Source organism: Oryx dammah, unplaced genomic scaffold (genome assembly GCF_014754425.2).
Source record: "Oryx dammah isolate SB20612 unplaced genomic scaffold, SCBI_Odam_1.1 HiC_scaffold_18, whole genome shotgun sequence".
In the NCBI taxonomy this organism is placed as follows: Eukaryota; Metazoa; Chordata; class Mammalia; order Artiodactyla; family Bovidae; genus Oryx; species Oryx dammah.
In genome coordinates, this window is record NW_024070202.1 from 36,505,732 (window position 1) to 36,531,183 (window position 25,452).

Genomic DNA, 25,452 nt, shown 5'->3' on the forward strand with positions numbered 1-25,452 from the left:
AAGAGGAGCAAGATTGAGGCTGTTCTGGGTGATTCTAAAAACGAATTACACTAATCAATGTCTGCTTAGAATAATTAGATGAAAAACACATGCATCTCACTAAAAATAATAAAACTTTTATTTTATAATTGTTTATCAAAACTTGATTATTGTAAAACATGGGAAATATAGGCAATGTTTTATGATATTAATTATAAATGGAGTATAACCTTTAAAAATTGTGAATCAGTATACTGTACAGCAACCATATTTCAATAAAGAAAATTTTAATTAAAAATAAAAATGTTATCATTATACTTTTAAGCCATTAAGTTTGATTAAAACAGTTAAAAACTTAGTTATATTAATTAATTAGTTGTATACTACTAATAATACTAATATAACTGAATATAGAAAATCTTTTAAAATCAGAGCTCAAAATCATTAATTTTTTCAGATTACATACCCATTTTTGTTGAATGTAGTTCTAGTTCAGTTTTATTTGCTTCTCTGTAATAAGAGAACAAGTATAAAGCGTAGAGTGATATATGTGTCCTTAAAATGTCTGATTATATGGTTTTGCATAATTTAGGTTGGATAGGTTAGACCCTACTTTAACAGTGATATAAGTAAGTTTTAAAAAATAAAATTAGAAGACAAATGCAAAATTAAATGTAATTTTTAGAAGAAAATACCTGCAATTCTAGCTACCTTGACAAATACTTTTTCTATTGTTTCAATCCTCTAGTCAATATATTATTTTTTTTATCAAATAAATAATATCATAAAAATGCAAAGAAAAGTGAACAAAAAATCCAAAAAACAAAAGTCCAACACTCCAGCATTACAAAAGATAAATGAGAAACTGAAATAAATGCAATATATACTATAAAGGGTAGTATAATAAATATATTAATATCTAAAAATAAAGCCTCAGCACTATAGAAAAATGGACAAAATATACAGACAGCTCAAAGAGAATAGAAATATACCTATCCTTAAAATATAAAAAGATGTTCTGCGTTGCTCATAATAAAACACTGCAAATTAAAACTACCCTGAGATCCCATTTCTCACATATTGAGTTGGCTAAAATCCAAAAATTTGGCAATATCCTCTGTGGGTAAAGATGAATAAAACATTCTCCTATGTTGGTAATGGAAATGCAAAATGTTAAAACCACTTTGCAAAGAAATTTAACGATGTCCATCAGTATCTATACATTTCCCTGTGACCCATAATCCTACCTCTGGGAACATTCTCAAAGATACACTGATAAAATATGAAAAAATAAAATGTTTTCTACAAGGCAATGTATGGCAGCAATATCTAAATAGTAAAATCTGGGAAAAAAACAAATATGCATCAATACGGAACATGAATTTTTGAATGCACACATTGAAGCAGCACAATAGAGTTATAGGTAATACTAGTATGACAAAAGGAGTATGTTTATAAACAATTATGGATATTCTCCAGTCTTTATTATTAAATAAGACTAGGTGAAGAAAAGTGGGTATACTGTGCTATTGTTTACCTAAGAAGGGGACAGTATAATGCAAAATGTTAAGTATAAAAATAGCAATATGTTAAAATACAATCAACATTATTGACTGTTAGCATATACATATGTATATAACTTGGGTTACAAGTTGGAAAAATAATTTTAAAACTAAAAGACATGGATACTTAGAGGTATAAGAGAGAGGATAATGAAAAGGATAGAACTGAAATCTCTGAATATGCTTTGTTTTGTAGGGTTTTTTCTAGAACCATGTAAACATTCTGAATAATTGTACATCAAAATTTAGTCAAAATTGAAAAAATAACAATTCCTAAATATTGAAAGCAAATTGTAAGAAACAAAACTATGTACTAAATTGATGATACAGAGATAAAGGGTGGAATTCTTCCTAGTGCCCTCTCAATTAAAATGTTTTTTGTTCTAGTTCTTGAAAATAGCCATTGATAATTTGATAGGGATTGCATTGAATCTATAGATTGCCTTGGGTAGTATCATCATTTTTACAATATTGATTCTTCCAAACCAAGAGCAAAGTATATCTTTCCACTTGTTTGTATAATCAGTTCTTTCATCAATGTCTTACAGTTTTTGAAGTACAGGTCTTTTGTCTCATTTAGTAGGTTTATTCCTAGATGTTTTATTCTTTTTGATATGATGGTGAATGGGTTTGTTTTTCTTTATTTTTCTTTCTGATGTTTCATTGTTAGTATATAGAAATGCAACAGATTTCTGCACATTAATTTTGTATCTTGCAACTTTACCTAATTTATTGATTAGCTTTAGCAGTTTTCCAGTAGTGTCTCTAGGATTTCTTATGTATAACATCACGTCATCTGTAAGCAGTGATAGTTTTACTTCTTCTTTTCCAATCTGGATTCCTTTTATTTCTTTCTCTGATTTCTATGTCTAGGACTTCCAAAACTATGTTGGAAGAATTTTTGTGGATGAAATTATGTAACAGAAATAATTCAGTTCTGTTTGGGCAGAGCAAGTATGTCTTTTTGGGCTTCCCTTATGGCTCAGATGGTAAAGAATGTCTACAATGCCAGAGATCTGGGTTCTATCCTTGGGTCAGGAAGATCCCCTGAATAAGGGAATGGCTATCCACTCTAGTAAATTCTTCTCTGGATGATTCCATGGATAGAGGAGTCTGGTGGTTATAGTCCATGGGGCTGCAAAAGATTCAGACACCACTGAGCAACTAAGCACACAGTATGTCTTTGGGGATACAGATACAACAGAATTGGCCTGAGTTAATTGTTGAAGTTAGTTGATGAGTAGTACATGTTGAGTTATCCTATCTTCCTATTTTATAAATGCTAGAAATTTTCAATTATACAAATGTTTTAAAAAGTGGAGAGGTAGGCAAACCTGATAGATTAAAAGAAGTTTAAGAAAACAAATAAAAATGAAAGGAGATGTTAAAGACAACAAAACCAGAAACAATGCTTTATCTGGAATTAGGTACTGATTTAAATAATTGAGATAATTTAAATATAATCTGTATACTAAAGAGAGAGAAAGTACAACAGAAATGGGAAAACATGGAGATAAATGTATAGTACAGGAATGGAGAAATGGAGATCAATTATGATAATAAAAAAGAAACCACAAAAGAGTATGCATAATAAGATCTCAAGATCTGAAAATCAGTAGTCTACTGTGCTTTGGATTGGGAGAATATTAATTTCATTGTTGCATTTACTTTCTAATTTTCTACAATGAATATTTACAGGCTCAACATAGAGTTATTTTATTTTAGAAATATAGCGCAAATTGTTTTTAACCCTAAAGCCAGTGATATTTCTCTTACATCTTAATGTAAAATATAGTTATAATCTTTAAAATCATTCCCTATTTATCTTGTTATATTTGAGAATGTTAATAATCTATTTTTTAAAAGGTCATTTGAAAGCAATAATATAAATCTAATTGCACTGAAATTAAAGTCTTTACCACTTATTCTTTTATAATTTTAAATATCTAAAATTTCTCAAATTGCTATTTAAAGACTAGTTTTCCTGAATTTAGTTTATTCTACTACTTATTTAAAATCTTTTAGTTTTGTAATTGTTGCTATGGTACAAAACTAGTTATAAAAATAGGACTTTATTTCTACCTGTACTTTTCTTTACAAAAGATAAAAATACATTTTTACCTTTTATGTAAGTGGTGAAAAAAATCACCATCACTGCTAATTGATTTTTAAAATATATTAAACCAATTATTATTATGAAGACATATTTAGTGATACAGACCACACATTAATTTTTTAGAGCAGTATAGTATGTTACCATAATATATGCTGTATCTGCTCTGCATAGTCACTCAGTCGTGTCCAACTTTTTGCTACCCCATGGACTGTAGCTTGCCAGGCACCTCTGTTCATGGGGATTCTCCAAGCAAGAATACTGGAGTGGGTTGCCATTTTCTTCTCCAAATAATGAAGTCTTAGGCTGTTGAAATCAGATATTATCCCTGGCCAATGGTGTATGTTAAATGACAAAGTTTGAAACTAGTTGGTGAGAATTTTTCACAGTCCAGTGACATAAGTACCCCCAAAAATGTTTTTTATTTTTATTTTTGGAGGAAAGAAAGATATGAATCCATTTTATGCAATTCCTTCTTTCAATAATTTTCCTTTATTAATATCATTATTTACTATAGATATTTCCAGACTTAATGATAGTTTAACTTACTATTTTTCCACTTCAATGTTGCAAGAGTGCTATGCATTCAGTACACAACATGCTTTGAATTTTTATCTTTGCCCACGGTTGCGGTATATGGTAGAAGTGAGCTGCCCCCAGTCAACCATGTGATAGTTAGAGTAAACAGCTGACACACTTACAGCCATTCTATATTGGGGCATCCCTTCTGTTTTTCACTGTCAGTACAGTATTTAATCAATTACATGATATCTATTCAACCCTTAATTTTAAAATAGGCCTTGTGGCAGATCATTTTGCCCAACTATAGACTAGTATATGTATTCTGAACACATTTAAGATAGGCTAGACTAAGTTATGATGCTTGGTAGGTTAGGTGTATTAGACAAATTTTCAACTTAAGACTATTTTCAACTTATAGTGGGTTTACTGGGGTGCAATTCCATCATAAGTCAAGGAAAATTTTAATTTATTTTGTACCTATTTTATTTATTTTTTACATCTCTGTTTCATAGCCTTTTTGTCAGCTTTCCTTCATATTATAGTCAAAATTGGAAAAAAAGATATATTTATTATAAGCGATAGTATTAAAATTCCCAGAAGCACAATTTTAAAATGAATTTTAAGCACCAGTCCTTTGGCAGACTGACAAGATATTGAAAGTTAAAAAGAGTAATATACCATCCTCATCCCATTTCTCACTCTGGTAAGCAATAGCTCTTGGTTCTTTTAGGACTGGCAACATTCATTGTCAGTAGTTGTAACTACTGTAATACAGCATATGTTATTGGAATTTCTTTCTGCTTAGGGCTTCTGCATGGTTGGACAACTATTTGGTTTGGGTATTGTGATTAAGATGAATGTCACTTTGGTCATAAATTTTTTATAGAGACTTTGAGGGCCCAGGTTTACTACTTACTAAACTGTTCTAAAACAAAGTGTGCATCCTTTGTAAGAATCACATCTTAGAAGAAAGTGTGATTCTTATAAAAATGATGCAAGTGATTTTAATAAAGGAGCTACAGAAAAGGGAAGCTATAATCTGCTCCCTCTTTTCATGGTGACCCCATCTGTTGTAAATGAATAAAAGCACAAATTGGGTTTTATGCTGAACACTTTAAAGTCAGTAGTAGTTTCAGGTTATAAGAAAATGAAAACCAGAAGGAGACTTGCAAGTTATGCAGACCTATGTGCTTGAAGATTTAAATTTTTACCAGGTAACTATAGTGAGAAAAATGGTGAGAATAAAGCTGGCAAGTTAGAGAAAGCCTACTTCACTATTACCAAGCACTCTGTACTTTGGAGTCAGTCTGTGAAGAAATATGGACCAAATTAAAGCTAAAAGATGATATAAGAAAACTTATAAAGCTAAGTTTATTTTAATAACATTTTTATTCTTTGCTTCAGGAGACTTTCTACATTTTTTGTTATTAAAATGCCCTGTCCTTTGTGAAATGATTATGCTTAGAGTTCGTATTACTGGTTTTTTTTTTTTTAATTCTTACCTGTAACTTCTTATTTATCCAGAATACAAAAGTCAGTAACTGTATATAGATTAATAGTTATTTTTGAAATTATACTGACAAGTGAAACAGCAATTTACTCATATAGAAGGGCTTTAACCAACGTGACACTCATGTTCTGGCAGAGCTAACATACCTATTTGAGACTGGAAGACTAAATGTGAAATACAGAGCACAGAACATTGAACAGCTCAGCCCTGAGAAACTCAGGAATAGTAAAGGAAATGCATTCAAGAGCACTATTGCCTCGGCCTGGAAAGCTCCTCAGTAAATCCTCACTCTTTGAAAGGTTCTCTCATTTGATATTTGGGTTCTTTGTTACATCTTCTGAGCTATTGCGCTTTAGGGTAAGATCTACCCCGTAATACTACCAGAATATCTTCATAGAGAGTTCAAGTTCTTTAAAAACAGTTTAGCTCAATATGGACATTTATGAATTCAAGTGTTGGCTGAGTCGAACTGAGTTTCTCTAACTCATTCTGCCTAATTTGGCTCTTGATTACAATTACCGTAGATTTTTCCTATGTCTCATCTCATTTGGGAAAAAAGAAACTGGCCCCTTGTAGTTACTCTGGGGTCTCTTTGTTTGACTTGCTTTCTGCCAAGATAGAAGCAAGGCCTCTAAGTTCAGAAGGTGAACTAGGATTTATACTAAATTCTGACCTAATGCTTTTTTCCTAATGACTTAGGAGGATTAAAAAAAAAAAAAAGACTAACTTTATATTATGAAGATTCATGTATTATCATAGCTTTTAAAAGAGCTTCTCTCAAATATAGTAAATAATTTCAAAATTTTTAAAGAGAGTAGTAGGACAAAAAAAATATTATTTTAAGAGTTTATTGGAGGGTTTCTCTGAAAAGGTTACTTACTTGTTGGCAAATTACCAAGAGGGGCTATTTAATATGTGAAAAGACAGCATTCATATATTTGCCTAGACTAGAGAGAATGGCCAAAGGTGAAAAACAGAAAAAAAAGAAATAGTAAATTTTCTGCTAAGAAATATTCAGGTGTCTGGAATATTATGAATTCAAAGAGATGGCTCTGAAGTTGCCAAATCTTTGTTTTTGGTGTTAAAGTAACATGTTAAGTGAGACCTTTCACTGGTCTTAGATTTTTGGTATCTTCTTCCTACCTAGCTCCAGGCTTAAGTCCTCCCCAGTGACCAAATCCTTTCTTTCAACTTGCTTGGATGCTTTTTCTTTTTTAAAAATCTGTGTCTAAGTCCTGGAACACTTGTAATGTACAGAGGCTGAAAGCAACAGAGTGGTTTCTTCTTTCTTTGAAAGTGATCTTGTCTGTGATAGGCCAGCTCTGACATTATAAGGCCTTCTTACATTTTAAAGGGCTTCTCTGAGAGCTCAGATGAAAAGAATCCACCTACAATGCAGGAGACCTGGGTTCGATTCTTGGATTGGAGGATACCTTGAAAAAGGAACGGCAACCCACTCCAGTATTCTTGCCTGGAGAATCCCATGGACAGAGGAGCCGGAGGGCTACAGTATGTGGGGCTGCAAAGAGTTGGACACAACTGAATGACTAACACTTTCACACTTCTTACATTTTACTAATCACTTAGAGAGAATTTCATAAAGGAATATTGTTCATAGATGAATTAAGCAAGGAATAAGCTAAATATATAAAGAAAGTGGTTTGCCAAGAAGAATGAGAATCTATGTGGTAAATTAGGGGACACTGATAAGAGACAGTTCAGGGTTTTGAAGTCAGGTAAACATTGGAATGTGTCTTCTGTATCAGGGATGGAGAGCAATGTGTGAATGCAGTAGTCTGTGCTGTTCTTCTCAATATTCTTTAAATATTACGTTGCATATAAAATGATGTTTGTTGTTTGTATTGCAGTGAAATAAACAGAATAATTTTGTCGTGACTGTAGACATCCTTCTTAGATATCTTAGGCACTACCCAACAGTTCCTGAACCTAAAAGATGAATGTGCATACGTGTGTGTGTGTATGTGTGTGTGTGTGTATGTCTCTCTGTGTTTCTGCGTATGCCTCAGAGACACATTGATGAGATGCTGCTTAAAACTAAGACAGAAATAAGGCCCTTTTAAAAAGCTAAGTTATAGATTTTTGAGTTAAATTATTAATGTATTAATATAAGTTAAATTATCATCAATTCTGTGAATAAAAGCAGCAGTTGCTTTTGTGGTACTGACAGTCTATAATCAAGCGAATAAATAAAATAATTTCTGAGAATGAAAAGCTCTTGGAATAAAATAAAGCAGAGGCATTCAGAGGCGATGGAGGTTGGGAGGCTTCCGACTGAACCATTGCAACAAGCTTGCCTTAAGGTCTGCTGAGCCCTGCACACTACAGAGAATCTATGCTTCTATCTGGGAAATTGCATTCCAGCTCAGGGCACAGCAAACACTAGGTGGGGGGTAAGCTCCACATATTTGATGAACAGAAAGAAGGTTAATGTGGCCAGCAGGTAATGAGATGGAGAATGAGAGGAAAGAGATGAGGTGAGAAAAATAGCTGGGGGCACATCCCCTAGAGGCAAGGTAGCCAGAAATTAAAGAATTTGAAATTGTAAATCAGCATGATATGATTTTCATGTTTAAATGATCATTTTGTGAAAAGTATATTGCAGCAAACACCAAAAATATATTCAAAAAAACCTGGTGTTACATCCCAAATACAGTGGGTAGAATGCAGAATATCATGTAGATATCATGAAGGATGCTCTGAGAATCAGTGAAGGAAATGCTGCTGGAACCAAAAATGTGCATGTCATAAAATATAAAGCAACTATTTTTATAACTATATTACTCATTGTTTCAGTTCAGTCAGTTCAGTCGCTCAGTCGTGTCTGACTCTGTGCGACCCCATGAACCGCAGCACGCCAGGCCTCCCTGTCCATCACCAACTCCCGGAGTTCACTCAGACTCACGTCCATGGAGTCAGTGATGCCATCCAGCCATCTCATCCTCTGTCGTCCCCTTCTCCTCCTGCCCCCAATCCCTCCCAGCATCAGAGTCTTTTCCAATGAGTCAACTCTTCACTTCAGGTGGCCAAAGTACTGGAGCTTCAGCTTTAGCATCATTCCTTCCAAAGAAATCCCAGGGCTGATCTCCTTCAGAATGGACTAGTTGGATCTCCTTGCAGTCCAAGGGTCTCTCAAGAGTCTTCTCCAACACCACAGTGCAAAAGCATCAATTCTTCAGCACTCAGCCTTCTTCACATTGTTCACATTCATTGTTTAGTGATTAGAAAATAACGTTTTATGTACTTTAGATCCACATTGGTAGTATATTTCTTACACAAACATGCTTTACTGTGTTGTAGTTAAAAAATATTGGATGAGGATTTTGGTTTAACATGTAGCTCATTATAGTTTTTCCAACTTGATAAAAAATGAATTCTCTAGTAGGCTGAATAACACCTTCCAAAGTATGTAAGTTTCTAATAGATGGAACCTGTAAATGTTACCTTATCTGTGAAAGAGGTCTTTGCAACTGTAACTACATTCATGAAAGAAGCAGATTCTCCCCTAGAGCCTCTGGAGGAAGTGCAACTCTACCAACACCTTGTTTGTGGACCAGTATACAGATTTCAGATTTCTGGTCTCCAGAGCTGTGAGAAGATATTTCTCTTGTTTTATGCCACCCAGTTTGTGATAACTTGTCACAATGGCTACATGAAAATAACACAAGTCCACAGTTAGCATTTTCATAAAGAATCTGAATTTTCAGAAATGGATTTCTGATGTCAAGTAAATGATGTGATATATGTATTTCCCAGTTTCTTGGATAAAAGCCTCCTTTTGTAGCATATATACCTTTTATGTACCCTATATTGTGATTAAATTTAGCCATAATTGCTTACTCTGCATTCAAAACTGAACCGATACAACTTTCTCCTGTTGTAACCACTTGTTTAAACCTTTGACCTTGTGTTTCTCCAGGCCTCTGATTTTGTTCCTAACCCACTGCCATCTACCACTTAAACTACCTGGCTGGAGGTAGAGGGGTTATATATCGAAGACCAGATCTTTAGGATATGTAGAAAAGAAATCTAGTCACAAATTATCTATGACTTGACAATAAGTCACCTAAAGTTTGATTATTTTGTAACAAACAATGTATTTATGATGAAGAATAGTACCATCTTGCTGTAATGTATTGCCCAAGTATAATTTTCAAAATGTTAAAGACACAATTTTCATGCAAATATAAAATCAGTGCATATTAAAGATATTCCTTGAGTATCACTGTCTTCCCCATTACTCCATGGCCAACTTGGGTCCTTCTTGGGTCACACTGGTTTGGAATATGTTGTCTTTCAACCCTGTTTTGGCCTGTCCAAACTTTCAACCCTGTTTTGGCCTGTTTAACTTCTGCTAGTGGCTCCTCTCACTCTGCTGATTCCTCACAGAACAATTGCTACATTTGGAGTTATCTTTTCCACCTAGTGCAGGTCGATTGTATCTCAATCAAACAAAATTAATTTGCACTGCTGTAGACAGAAATTCTTTGCATTGATTAAAGGTGAGAATCATTTACAGTGTTATCAGTTTTCTACCAGTTAATCTCACTCCACAGAGCTATAAAACAGCCTAGACAATAGTCACACACACCCACAGAATCAGATACTCTCTGAAGGTCAAATCGATAACACCCAACACTTCATGAAAAGGATACTCAGTAATCTCTTTGGTAAATTGTCCCAAGTATTATTGATTTACTGTGCTGTCACCTGTGGTTAAATATGACTCTGAGTATTGCCACTCACTTTTGTCACCACTCTTGGTTTATTTGTTTCTGTCTCATTATGGTGGCCCACCCCCATTACTGGAATAGATCCAGAACTCTCCACCCTCAAAATGTCGGTCCAGTCTCATAATGCATCCAGAGAGTGTACCCCTCTTCACCTCAAATCAGAGACCTACAGTATCCTGGACTGTAATTAACCTCTTCCCAGGATATAAACACTAAGAAAATCCTGTTCTCACAAACTGTGGTATGGCTTTCCCCGTGGACCTGAGAAGGCAGTCACCTTAGCACAGGGTGCTGCTGTGGCATCAGCAGGGCAGCGGAGCAGTATACACAGGCAGCCCATTCCTCAAGTGGTCAGCATGTACTGCACTAGCTGTAGAAAACTCTGTTCTACACTGCCATCGGGAAGTGGCAAAGGAAGTCAATGTTGATGTTTTGGATGACAGGAGAGCAGAGCTAAACTCCCCTTAAACAGGAATTCTACATTGAAATACTATAGATGAAAAGGGGTGATTCGTTTTCATGATCATGGTCTAGTGAGGGTCACAATAAATGGACCATACATTAACAGGAAAAAAAAAATATTTAACAATAGTTCCCCCATAGAGGGGAATAGAGTGAACGATTTCCTAAACTAAGTAATAGATTAAAAAAGAGTAAAAATGGATTTGTATATTTAAGTGAGTAATAGTATTAATATCCAAACTGACATTACCACTTACTTGCTAGGTGACACTGGGTAAATTATATAATCTTGCTGAGCTTCAGTTACTTCATCTTTGAAATAAGCATTTACTCATAGGATTAGATGATGCCCTTGAAATAGATAGGATGGACTATAGAATATTGCAAACAAATACTGTTTGTTACTGCTGCTACTACATTTTCTCATCTTCCTCCTCCTATTACTATATCAAATATTTTATATTCTCAAGGTGTTTACTATTAGATGCACTTATTGAAATAATGGAATTAGGTGCAAAAGGGAATCCAATTAAGGCAAGCCAAGCAATCTAAAAGAATATTTGTCTTATCAGAAATAAGATGTTAGAGCTTTTTAAAAGTGCTAAGACTTATACCATAAACAAACAATTTAAATAACAAAATTCTTAACCTGAAATTGAGATTGCAGTAATGGAGCTGTCAAATTTAGACTTTTGAGACTCTAGCACTAGTACATAAAAACCAGTATTATTAAGGAGTCTGTTGAAAACCATTCTTGATATTCTTCTACCATAAATACCTAAAAGAGAAGCATTTGTCCTTCCTGAGTCATACTAAATACTTGATAGTTGTTAAATGAGTTATCTAAACTCCTAGAATACCATGGAAGCAATTATTACAAAAGAAAGAAAAGGATCATTTCATTTGCTTTTGACTTAAAAAAAATCTTTAATCTTGTTCCAAGTACAGTCCTTAAGAGCAAGAAAATATATCAAGGGAGAAAATAGATGCAAAAACATATTAAAGTAATTAGACCATTTGATGGCTTCAATTAATAATTATGCAGTATATGGAAGTATCCATCATCTGGTTTCTAACCCATTAGTAATGACCTAGTTTTGATACTCCCTTTTGCCCTTCTGTTTCCTTCACTTTTTCTCACAGGGGTTTATGCTTATAGCACTGGCAAGGTACCTTCTTTTCATAGTTTTTGTACCAGCTAAGTGGAAAATATTTCTGAACTTGAATACTGATACCTACTATGTTCTAACATTCAGTACAAAGTCACAGTATTTAATTTTTTGAAGATATCTTATTTGCTGAACTTTAAAAACTTTTCCAAACTCCCTCAACTGCTTCCGACTTGAACATGTAAATTCATCATTGATTCCCTCATACTAGATTCAGTATTTAACTTTTACTTAAGTCATTAAATAGGGAAAAAAATAAGAATGAATATACAAATGTGATTTGATTTTTTAAATCAAAGTAACTTTTAAGATTCATTTGAATTTCAGTTTTGCTGGCTACACTGCCATTTGAAGTGATCTAAACTTGTGGTTTCTTTAACCATTTTCTTAATGGTAAGAAATATTAAGTGAGATCACAAAAAAGTTCTACCCACTTAAGGGCCTGGAGAAGACTGATAATAATTGCTAATAGAGTAGATTTTTGGAGAGCCTACATAAAGGAGGGGGGATCTAATGTACATTATTTTTTCATTTAAAGTAATTCTATAAATTATATAATTATGATTGGTTTAGAAATGAGCATTCCAATTCTATTGCTAAATCTAAATTCAGAGTCCGTTTTAGTTTTATTCCATCAAACTATTCCCTATCATGGAGGCAGGAATAAAGAAGTGCAAATAGAACAAATATATCATGTGTCAAAAGCCACAAAAGAGAAGGCAATGGCACCCCACTCCAGCACTCTTGCCTGGAAAATTCCATGGATGGAGGAGCCTGGTAGGCGGCAGTCCATGGGGTCGCTAAGAGTTGGACACGACTGAGTGACTTCACTTTCACTTTTCACTTTCATGCATTGGAGAAGGAAATGGTAACCCACTCCAGTGTTCTTGTCTGGAGAATCCCAGGGATGGGGGAACCTGGTGGGCTGCCATCTATGGGGTTGCACAGAGTCAGACATGACTGAAACGACTTAGCAGCAGCATATGGGTACAACAAAAAATGAAATGGATAATGACTAGTATTACCTATTGAGAAGTAGTGACTCAGAACTTTGAAAAAACATAAACTTACCTGGAAAGCTACTTCCCTTATGGCAGAAAGTGAAGAAGAACTAAAGAGCCTCTTGATGAAAGTGAAAGAAGAGCGTGAAAAAGTTGGCTTAAAGCTCAACATTCAGAAAGCCATGATCATGACATGCAGTCCTATCACTTCATGGCAAATAGATGGGGAAACAGTGGTTAACTTTATTTTGGGGGGCTCCAAAATCACTGCAGATGGTGACTTCAGCCATGAAATTAAAAGATGCTTGCTCCTTGGAAGGAAAGTTATGACCAACCTAGATAGCATATTAAAAAGCAGAGACATTACTTTGCCAACAAAGGTCCATCTAGTCAAGGCTATGGTTTTTCCAGTCGTCATGTGTGGATGTGAGAGTTGGACTATAAAGAAAGCTGAGAGCCAAAGAACTGATGCCTTTGAATTATCGTGTTGGAGAAGACTCTTGAAAGTCCCTTGAACAGCAAAGAGATCCAACCAGTCCATCCTAAAGGAAATCAATCCTGGATATTCATTGGAAGAATTGATATTGAAGCTGAAACTCCAATACTTTGGCCACCTGATGCAAAGAGCTGACTCATTTAAAAAGACCCTGATGCTGGGAAAGATTGAAGGCAGGAGGGGAAGGGGACAATAGAGGATGAGATGGTTGAATGGCATCACCAACTCAATGGACATGAGTTTGAGTAAACTCTGGGAGATGGTGATGGACAGGGAGGCCTGGCGTACTGCAGTCCATGGAGTTGCAAAGAGTCAGACACAACTGAGCAATTGAACTGAACTGAACTGAACTGAACCTAGAAGGCTGTGCTGTGCTTTTCCACTCAGTCATGTCCAGCTCTTTGAGACCCTATGGACTGCAGCCTGCCAGGCTCCTCTGTTCATGAAACTCTCCAGGCAAGAATACTGGAGTGGCTTGCCATGCCCTCCTACAGGGGATCTTCCCAACCCAGGGATCAAACCCAGGTCTCCAGCATTGTAGGCAGATTCTTTATACTCCATGGGAGAGGCAATCTTTTATTTTTCCAGAGCAGCCTGGCAGTCCATAGGGTCATAAAAGAGCCCAATATGACTTATTGATTAAATAACAACAACAACAAAACATATGTGTTGTTTGTAATTGTGATGGCACCTCATAAATATACCCTCACAGATTTAAATATCTTTTAAGATCATATATTTTACTTTTGTTGTATGTTAAAGCCATATTTTAACAATTATTTGAGTTTCAATAAATGTTTTGTTAATATTAAAACAATATCTTAGTAAACAAGGTGAAACTGTTCTGAAAAGATACTACTTCATCTTTCATGGTTTTACTCTACTATAAGCTGTTCTCTAAACTATCAATACAATTATTCCAAATAGGATTTAAGATTAGGGACATTCTGTGTCCACTTTTGTAATAAGCATTTGAACACTTAAAAAATAAATCTTTCATACTGTTGTCACTGATGTTTGATTTCATGTAACATTCAGAGCCTTCTGTGTACAGATGTGATAAACTCTCTGAAAACACTAAAGTATGGTTGGGCTAATTTCAACTGTTCTGTGTACTTGAATCTTTTAATCATTTTTTAAAATTGTATTATTTATGACAACCCAAACTCAAATTATATGTTAGGTCTTTCTTGATAAACTTGGTTTTGTGTAAAAATAAGCTATTAACTAAGTCTCTTTAAGCATATGATAGAAAAATTAGAAATCTTGAATGACTAACTTGCCACCAAATTCTCACTTTAGTTAATCTTAAAAGTACGTTTTTTTTGAATGAACCAGACTTGCATGCATTTGGTTATCATGAGACAATAAAACTACCTAGTGATTTGAAAACTTAGCTTCTGACATTAATGAAATACGTTGAACTTGGTATAGTTGAAATACACTGAGGCTCCTTGACCATAGGTCCCAACAGATAGACAGCTTCTGAAAAGTTCCTCTGTTTTCTGAAGACTTCTTATAAACATTTATATAGCAATCATTCTGGAATTTTAAATAATAAATAGGTAAATAGAATTTCATTTTGCCTTTGAAAATTGTACCATTTTCAACTGTTTTTCTTTTCCCATTTGTTTGGAGACTTTCATAACTTCATTTATTCCTCATTAGATACATATTTATTACACCTTTATGACATGCAAGCCATTTACTGTTTTCATGTCTAGGTGCTGGGCAAAGTGTTGGTTTAAATATAAAATCTGTTTCTCTTATTTTCACAAGCAATGAATTTCTTTAAAAGATTTTCACTCTGTATGTAAAAGTCATCTTATACAAAAGAATAGGGCTTGAGTCAATATCTTAACTGCAGTCACATTGGAAGAAAGCAGCCAGACAACAGGCTTTGGATTGTATCATTAAATTATGTCTGATTATGCAGTGGTGAATATAAAGTAAACAGTAGTAATCACATATCCAAGCAGGCATCATTTTAAGGCAGAAATATGGCAGAGCTGGGAAAGTGCATAAGGGTAAGAGCAGTAGAGTAGCCTTTATCAGTTTACATCAAGACATGGAAATGTTTATATGCAGGTTTGTGTGTGTGTATGTGTGTGTGTGTTAATTTGCATATTGTCCTGAGGGAAATCTGTAAAGAGATTCCATGAGCAAGGTTTCTTCAATGCTGTCTGTGAAGGCATCCTCTAAATTTTCAAGAAAATGATTTAAATAATTTGCTCAAATTGCAAGAAAGTTACAGCATCTGGTTTAAACTCATCTATCATGCACAGTAACATGAATAAGTGGAGACATTCATCACCAGGCACACAACAGAAATTGTGTTCTCCTATTGATATAATTAAATACTCATAGAAGCCCAAATGCATAATAGCTTCCAGACTCTTTGTTTAATGCCAAAAATCAATGGCTCCGCTTCCAATGAACTTGATAGGCATATGTTCCTAGTCAGAACCATTGTGAACCCTCTCCAGTTTCTAAACATTTATTGCTGGTACTGTAATAATAAACATCTTGCATTTATAAAATGTAATGTTGCTGAGAATTTTTCATTTTTCAAGAATGCAGAGCACACTATCTAATGGCTCTCATATGTCCACCGTGCCCACGGACAATTTGTCTTCCGAGTGGAGTGTTAATCTGACACCTCAAGGACAGACCTGTTTTCAGAGAGACTGAAAGAAAAGCTACAAACATTCATAGGCTTCAATAACTACTGAAAATCCTAGTGAACTGTGGCTGGGATTACTCAGAGTTCTGGATCACATTACTTTTTCATGCCACATTTTGCTTAAATAATAGTTATTAAAGATGCTATGAGATTATTTTTTGACTTATTGCCAAATATGTACACCAAACACACATTTAATTTATGTGCATATATATAAAATCAAGCTAATGATGACATTTATGGTCCAATTGTTTTGTTTCTCATCTGGACTCAGAGTTGGGTGTGTAATAGTAATGTAGTTTCCATTTGCTTAAGCCAGTTGCATGTGATAACCCCACAGCAGTGATGGAGGAAGCAAATATATTCTTTGGTCATAAACACTGCAGGGCAGAGCAAAATCCCTCCATTAAAGACAAATCCAAGATTTTGATCTCAGGTCAAAGGTAGCACATTAAACATAAGGCTTTTCTATTTTTGTAGATTAATACATTCCCCCCTCCCCCCCAAAAAAACAACCCACAAAAATTAGAATTTTCTTAATGGCAGTATTCTGCTTGGAGTAAAATATTATCAACTCATCTCATCAGTGTAATAAAAGATTACTTCCTATAAGAAAAATTTAATTGACAGAGAGGAAAAATACTGAACTAAAGCTAGAAACAAGGCAAACATATTCACACCTGGGTCCATACTGTTTGCTTCTCTTATTTGACATGCATTATTAATCTTAACATTCCCTGTTGGCTTGAGTAAGACTTGAATATTCACACCAATATCTTTAACTATAGCAATGTTTTATACAGGTGTGAGGATAAAATAAATATTATATCCATCAGGCTCATATATACATTTTGCTCATGACTTTGTCATGCTTTATATTCAAGAATAAGGTGTTTGGTCTCTAAAATTGCCTTCACAGCAAGTTTTAACACTCTTTCCATATTTCTTAATCCAAGGAAATACTTAATTCTATGCTTTGAAATAATGACAGCTTCTCAAAGGGAAAAAGCAACCATGCTTCTCATATATATTTATCACAATTATTGTTTTCTGTACTAATACCCTAGGCTATTCACTTCCTACCTACAAGCATGTAGGCAACAGTTATGACGTGTGATATACAAAATGCAAAAAGATCGTTTAAACTAAAAAACATCTTTAATATGAGTTTAATATTTTAGACCATGTTACTTTGATTTCAGCTACAAATGTTTTCATACAGGCTAAAATGATTCACCAGACTTCCAAAGTTCATCTTTGTGTTCAGATTCTAATAGCTGAGAATTCAGCATTAATACACAGTAAGCTGGAAATATCTCTGGAATAAATATGTGGAATATGGCATAAGTTCTGTTGTCCCATCATGAGAACAACAATCTTGTCTCCTGCCTTCTTTTTTTTTTTAATTACTAGCCTATAACATTATGAGTATTAAGGTACACAACATTATACTTCAATATCTATACATATTGTGAAATGATTACAGCAATAATTCTAGCTAACAGTCATCACCACACATAGGCTTTGTTATTTTTCTTGTGATGAGAGCTTTTAAGATTTATTCCGTTAGCAACTTTCAAATATACAATACAGTTATTATTAACTAGTCACCAGACTATATGTTACATCCTGTGACATTTGTTTTATAATTGGAGGTTTATATCTTTTGACCACTCTCACCCATTTCACGCTATCCCCAACCCCCTGCCTCTGGCAATCACTAACATGTTCTCTGTATCTTTGAGTTTGTTTTTGTTGTTGTTGTTGTTTTGCTTTGTTTCATTTTGTCTTTAAGATTCCACATGTAAGTGAGATCGTATGGTATTTGCCTTTTTGTAACTTATTTCCCTCAGCATAATGCCCTCAAAGGCCATCCATGTTGTCACAAATGGCAAGATTATCTTCTTTTCCTCTGTTCATAGTCTATACATTTAATCACTTAACATTTATAACATTATCTCGTGGGCTTCCCTGATAGTTCAGTTAGTAAACAATCTGCCTACAATGCAGGTGACCTGTGTTTGATGCCTGGGTTGGAAAGATCCCCTGGAGAAGGGAAAGGCTACCCACTTCAGTTTTCTGGCCTGGAGAATTCCATGGCTTGTACAGTCCGTGGGTTCACAAAGAGTCAGACACGACTGACAAGATTGACTGACACGATAACATTTATAACACTATCTTGTGTCTATTAAGTAGAGTGAACAAAGTTGGGCCTGTTTAACTTAACCAAAAAAAAAAAAATCACTGTCTGCCAATGAGTATTATACAAAACCAGCCAGCTGCCTGACACAAGGGTGGGAAGATGTGAGAAGACCAGGTACCCCTGGGCAGGTGGCTGAGTGCGGGGGGCGCTCTGCAGAAAGAGAGAGGCAGTGGAACTCCCCTCAGCAAAGCCAAGGGATCCCGAGGAGAGGTGAGCCTGCTGTCCGCCAACCCAGCCCCTTGGCGAGCGAGAGACAATCAGACGCGACAGGGGTTCCGTCTAAGCAGTTCCGCTTTATTGTTGTAAGCTCTTGGTTTTTAAAGGCAAGCAGGGAGGGGTTTGTGAGGGACTTTCCATAGTTGCACCAATCACATTAAAGGTCAAATCATCATGTGCCATCATTATAACAGGAGTCTATGGTGGTCACGCGCTGTCTACGTGTACAGAAATCAAGAGAGCCAATCAAAAGTTTTGACAGACAACTTAGGCCGCGCCCTCATCTCTTCCGCCAGGCACCATCTTAGCTCTAAACTGCAAAGCTAGCCCTTCTTTTTTAAGGTTTCCCATTTAGGGCCCCACAGCGGAGTGCCAGGAGGGGCTGGGAAAGAAAAGGAAAAGGAGCATATGAGATGGGAAGGGGATATCTGTCTTAATGAGAGGGGTCAAAGGAGGGGCTTGAGAAGCACGACAGCTCAGCGCTTTCGCCAGGATGGCATGGTGTTGGGGAGCTGAGTATCACTGCCTTTTCTAGGGCCTGCCTGGCCCACCTGCCTCCTCAGAACCTGGGGCCTAACTACTCCTGACTCCAGCAAAAAAGAAGGATCTTCAAGGGTTCATGTCCAATTTTAAAAATCTTTCAAAACCATTTTCCTCCAAAACTCAAGTTGATTGGCATGGCAAAATTTAAGGCAACTCCAAACACAACTTCCTATGTTTAATAAGGAAACCATGGTTAATGAAGCAAAACTGAGAAAGAGGTATTTTTTTGAGCTAAACATAGCTTCAACATTCTTTTCAAAGTTTTTTTCTTTTTTTTTTTTTAATAAATCTTGGCAAAGAGTTTTCTAATTAAATGAACAAATCCAGAATGTAGTAAAACGGCCCATATAAGTAGATGTTTATTCTGAAGAAGTTTTCAGCGCTGTGGATGACCTCTTTGTTGAGTTTCTGATTTTATTTGTTACTCTTTTCATGCCAAGAACTGCTTACTTAAAGCCACATTTATCTGCAATCTTTCTACTGGCGTCATGCAATCTTTTCCGTTAGTAAAGTGATAAAGGCTATGGCTCATGAACATGTATAAATATTTTGTTCATTCAACATTAACACCCCATAGAAATTAAAGCACTTTGCATTTAACTACCAAGTATTTCTCCACCAAAAATAGAATGTGTAAAAAGGATATACAGTACAATGCAAGTATACAATATCTGACAATCAAGTTTTATCAAAGTTGTTATCTCTAGTGTTAGATATCTGATTATTGCTTTTTAAATTAAAATTTTTTATGTTTTTCTAGAAATATTTGAATTCATGTATATTTCATTAAAAGATTATAATTCACATACTATTTTATAACATTTTATTTGGTTGTAAGAATGGTGCCTCAGTGTTAAAGAATCATTGCCAAAGCAGGAGATGTGGGTTCAATCCCTGGGTCAGGAAGATCCCCTAAAGGAGGAAATGGCAACCCACTCCAGTATTATTCTTGCCTGGAAAATCCCTCAGACAGAGGAGCTTGGCAAGCTACAGTCCATGCAGTCGCAAAGAGTCAGATATGACTTAGTGACTGAATAACAACAAATTATAAGAACTTCTTTCTATGTAAAGAAATATGTACAACATCATTGTAGGGATCAATTAATGCTTTCTTAATTATTTATCCATTATTCGACAGTTAGGCTGTTGGCCGCTTTTTCCTATCATAAATAGTAACATGATAAAATCTTTATAGCTATTACTTTGAATCTACAGTGCTTACTTCACTCAGTTCTTTTGTATTCATTCTTAGGTGTGAATATAGTGAGGTCAAAGGGAAATATATATTTTGTCAATGTCTTCTATAACTGGTTTACTGAGTTACTTGTGTATAAACAATTTGTCTCAATTTGTTGGGTGATGTTCATAAATGTTGGAAAAGATTAGAAGATCATTTAAAATCTACAAATGATAAATTTTAAAAAATATAATAGCTGCTCATTTTGAATTAAGTCTACAATTAGTTTTTATATAATAAAGATATTTGGTATCTCTTTCTGTCTCTATTTTCCTTCTCAATTTTGCTCAGGCAAGATCATACGCTTTCATTTAGAAGACAATAAAATGAATTTGTGGAATTGAAACACATTAAATATGGAAGTCAGATAATCCTTTGAGAAGAAGTCACCTGCTGTCTTTTTAGACATCTGTATTAAAGTCACCTCAAGGACTTTATCACTCAGACTAAATTTCCACATTTTAACCTCCACAAAGTCTGCAAAATCTACCCTAATTGTAGATCCTTCAAAAAATTGTGATGCTTCTTTAACAGGGTTAATACATAGCATATATGATTAATTCCTGGGAACTTAACAGTTTTAATATAAGTCAATACCTCAAAAGTGGTGCAAGGGAATCCTGATCAGTTTTTACAGTCAACTATTTTGTAGGAAAAAAAAAAGAAAGAAATTAACATGCCATCAACATTTTCCATTTGCTCCCATTGTATGTTAAAATAATTTTTGAGTGAATAAATTAAGGTGGAAACATTATCTTCCACACTCACAAACACAAAAATCATACCAGCAAGTTGTGTTGGAGTAAATGTAAGGGCAGTGTAAATTGATGAATACTCCTTCTCTATGAATAAGAAAGATTCTGCACAGTGAGTGTCCTAAACATTGGACAATGATGCCAAAGCCAACTATTCTACTATGAAGTTTTCTTATGGCTATAGAGATTGAATAGTAACAGAACATAAATAGTACTGAGACCAGATATATGGCATATTACTTAACTTCCACAATATTATTCATGACTTAGAGAGGGAAATAGGACATGGATGCTGTGTAAGATAAATGACAAGAATCCCATAGTCCCTAGTTCTCTGGTTATATAGGCATTGCTTTGCATCCCTTACATGTAAACGAGGAATTATCATCTCAAATTCCACACAAACAACATGAAAGAGAAAGCCATTCAACCATCTCTGTAGCCTTATTGGCCTTAATTGTTATGAGAGACAGATCCAAGGACAGAATAAGATTGCCCTAGGGAAAATAATAGATTTTCCATTAACTTTAGCAAGAATTGCTAGCATAACTTCAGGTGTTGAAAAGTCTTCAAAAACCTCATGTCCCTCTTTCTGGATACAAAGGAGGGAAATTGATTGCTGGAAAGAATTCTTGACATCTGACTGTTTGGCAAGCTGTCTAGTTCTTTCTTGTCTATTTCTTTGTTTTTTAACTTTGTTGATGAGTTTTTAAGACATCACTGTACATGTTCTGCCATTTGAATAAAAAATGCCAAAACCTACATTAAAATGACTCAGCAAAATGCAAGTTTGCTCTAAATTATTATGCTCTTATAAGCCATTGATATTATTAGTAACTTCAAATGAAGTACATGATGACATAGGCAAAGATCTCCTAATAATTATTATTTATTTATAGTCATACAGTACTCTAGGCAGTGTTTGATTATACAAGCATGTTTCTAATTGTAGCCTTAAAATAAGTAAAAAACAGAAAAAGATGTAAACCACTAATGAAATTACTATTTTGGGGACAAACACACATTTTTCAGTTTAGTTTTCAAAATGTGCTTATTCAATTAGTGGTTTAACCACATAAAAATTAACAGCAAGTTGTTCCTGTTCTGGCTGGGTAATAATTACTAATACCTATGGAAAAGTACATTTTAAAATATATAATAAAAAGGAAACTAAGAACATTATTGATTTTTTTTTCACTGCACCCTCAATGGTTCATGAAATATTATTTTAAATGATGTTGTTAGGCAGGGTTACTTACAAATATATTTTCATTTTATATCATATATACAGTCAAAGTCTGTGTTTGTCTATAATATATTTAAGTTTAGAATGAAAACTGTTGCCCAAATAGAAATTACTTGGTTTCCATTTATTTGTAACTGATATTCTGAAAGTAACTTAAAATATTGTGTTGAGAAAATAAGAATTTGGTAATTTATTGCCCTGATATAATAGTCTTCACTATTAATTTTGTTTCAATTTTATGATGATGAACCATTATAAAGTAATTTAAAATAATGTAATATGCAATGATGATTGGAAATCACACTTGGTAACTTTAACTACCGAACAAGAAAAAAAAAAATCTTAAATATCTCAAAATGACTCCAAGATAAGGTAGTGTCATGATGAGTTCTTTTAAAAATTAATAGCATCTTCATTTCCAAGGTACAAAAGGAAAAACATGAAAATTATACACTTTGATGCCTAGATGAATGTGATTTTTTTCATATATTATCACTTTATATGCAAAGAGCAATAATTACACTGAGAAGGCATCATGGTAGAAAAGACAAGTTCTCAATTCCACCTAACAGACATCTGTTATGAACTTACCATATGTCTAGAAGATGTCAGGCGAATGGACCAATATACAACATATATGATATGGGCTTGTTTTCATAGTTTTATAGTTTCTGTGTAAGGAAGAACTTCACACAAATCAAGTGTAAAGTAAAATAAAAAGTAATGACAAAATTTAGCAATCGTACCGTATGTTAAAGATTCTCAGGGAAGAAACACAAACAAAATTATAAATACAATTAGCATATTCGGAGGTTAGACACAAGTTGAAAATTCTGCTTTCCTAATTTTTTACATGACTGAATTTAATTCTAACTTTCTCAATGGAAAAGCCAAACATTTAGAAGCTGAAATTTCTGCATAAAAATGTCAATATATTAACTTGCTTTTATAATAGAGTAGGCTAAACTGCCATAACAACCAAGCAGTTTATTTCTTGTTCACATAATGATATAAAGTTGACATTCCTGGTTGGAAGGCAGCTCTCTTTCATGTGATACAACAACCCTCAGGATCTGCCTTTTCCTAAGACCATTTCACCTGCCACCTCCAGTCAGCAGAAAGGGTAAGTCAGAGTGAAGGAGACACATATACACTTTTATAAGCCCAGACTTTTGCGCTATTGAAGGAACTTAGTAATTAGGCCACATCCACCTTCAAGGAGATTGGGGAAGGTAGTCGAGTCCTGTGCTATCCGTTACCATGGAAGAGAAAAATGCAATTTGGTGGACAGCTAGTGGTATTTGCCATGACTTTTATTAAAATATTTGATTGATAAAAACATGAGATTACTCTGATTTTCTTGACTTTCAGTCTCAGATATCATTGACACAATTAGGTACATATTCTGTATATGCTGTTCATTCTGTCTATAACCAAATTACATCTCTCATATTAAGATCATTTTGGAGAGTGTAGCAAGTGGTATTTATTTAATAAGTGAATAAAGAATTATATATGGTTTGTAAGTTATTATTTGAATTAATTTTTCATAAATACTTTTTAAATCAAAACTCTATATAGTTGTATGCTATAAATCCTGTCTTCAGTAAATTTCCTTGGTAGAACACTACCTAGTTTTTAATATCAAAATTTCTTAAAACATAAATATATCTTTGATGTAGCTTTCTACTGATACTTGCTGAGGAAAACATTGTATCTATCTTCAAATGTAAAAATTTTACAAAATTATAGGGAGTGGAAGTTTCATGTTACATTCCAAATATAACTGTAGATTAGCAAAATCGCAGGTAGATGTTTTAAAAAAGTATTCTGATTGCTGATACAGGGGATGTGACCACCAAATGTTGCTACCACTAAAAAGGTCATCATGGAGTCACACTTAGTGTTATTATTTTCTCTCCTTGTACAGATACCCTGAACTAGTTTTATTAATGCCTACTTTTACGTAGCCCACGTTTTTGGCTCATGTTATAAATTGTCTTCAAAAGTTTGAGAGAGCTTTGAAGAAAAATGTGGAGGAGTAAGGAAAGTATGTGAGAAGAGTGCCTACAATAGAAGGAAAAAATTCATATAATATTGTTTGACAATGTAGAGCCACAAAAGACGTCAAGTACATGGTTATTATTGCAGTTACCACTTTACATACTCTAATAACAAGTAGTGAAAAAAAAAAAAAAAGCAAAAGGTCATAAAGCATTTGGGGAGTAAAATGTGTAGTGGGACAGAAATACTAACATTTTATGTTAGAAAAGATTTGGGTAAACCTAAAAAAGTGAATGTTAAGCCCCAGTGGTCAAGACTTGATTCTGTACTATGTTGATCAAGAAGTGAATAACGTATTTGAAAAGCTAAAGGTGGTCAAGGATAAACCATTAAAGGAGTAAGTCCTGAATTTTGCTACCTCTTCAAGCCATATTCCTCATTATTAAAATGGTTGAGAAAGCAGCTGTGCTTAACAGTGAGGTGAATGTCATATTCCTGTTTCATTTACAATAAAAGAAAAATTATTGATGAAGAAGGCTCTATACACTGAGTAATTATTCTGTGTTAAAAAAAAAAAAACTTTTGTTTTGGAGTGCATGCCTTTTTCAACATTTGTCTTACAGCAAGAAGAGAAAATATCTGATCACAAAGCCTCTAGGTGAGATTGATTTAATGGCTGGGGGTTAAGTTCAAACCCTTTCTAGTGATCATTCAGAAAGATTCTCTTCCCTCAAGAAATGCTCAGAAGAACATCATCAGCTCTCTAGAACATCAACATCAATACTTGTTAATGAGAAGGTTTTTGTGACTTGTATTCAATGCCAATTGGTGCACACCAAGGAGAATATACACAAAAAAATCTCACAAAGAAGGCTTTTCACAATAGCAATAATGTTCCTGGATATTCATGCAGTGTTGCAACATGGTGACAATATTCAAGTGGCTTTTGTCCTTTCACAGCCCACTTTTTCATCCCGTGGAATAGATGAGTATTACATCC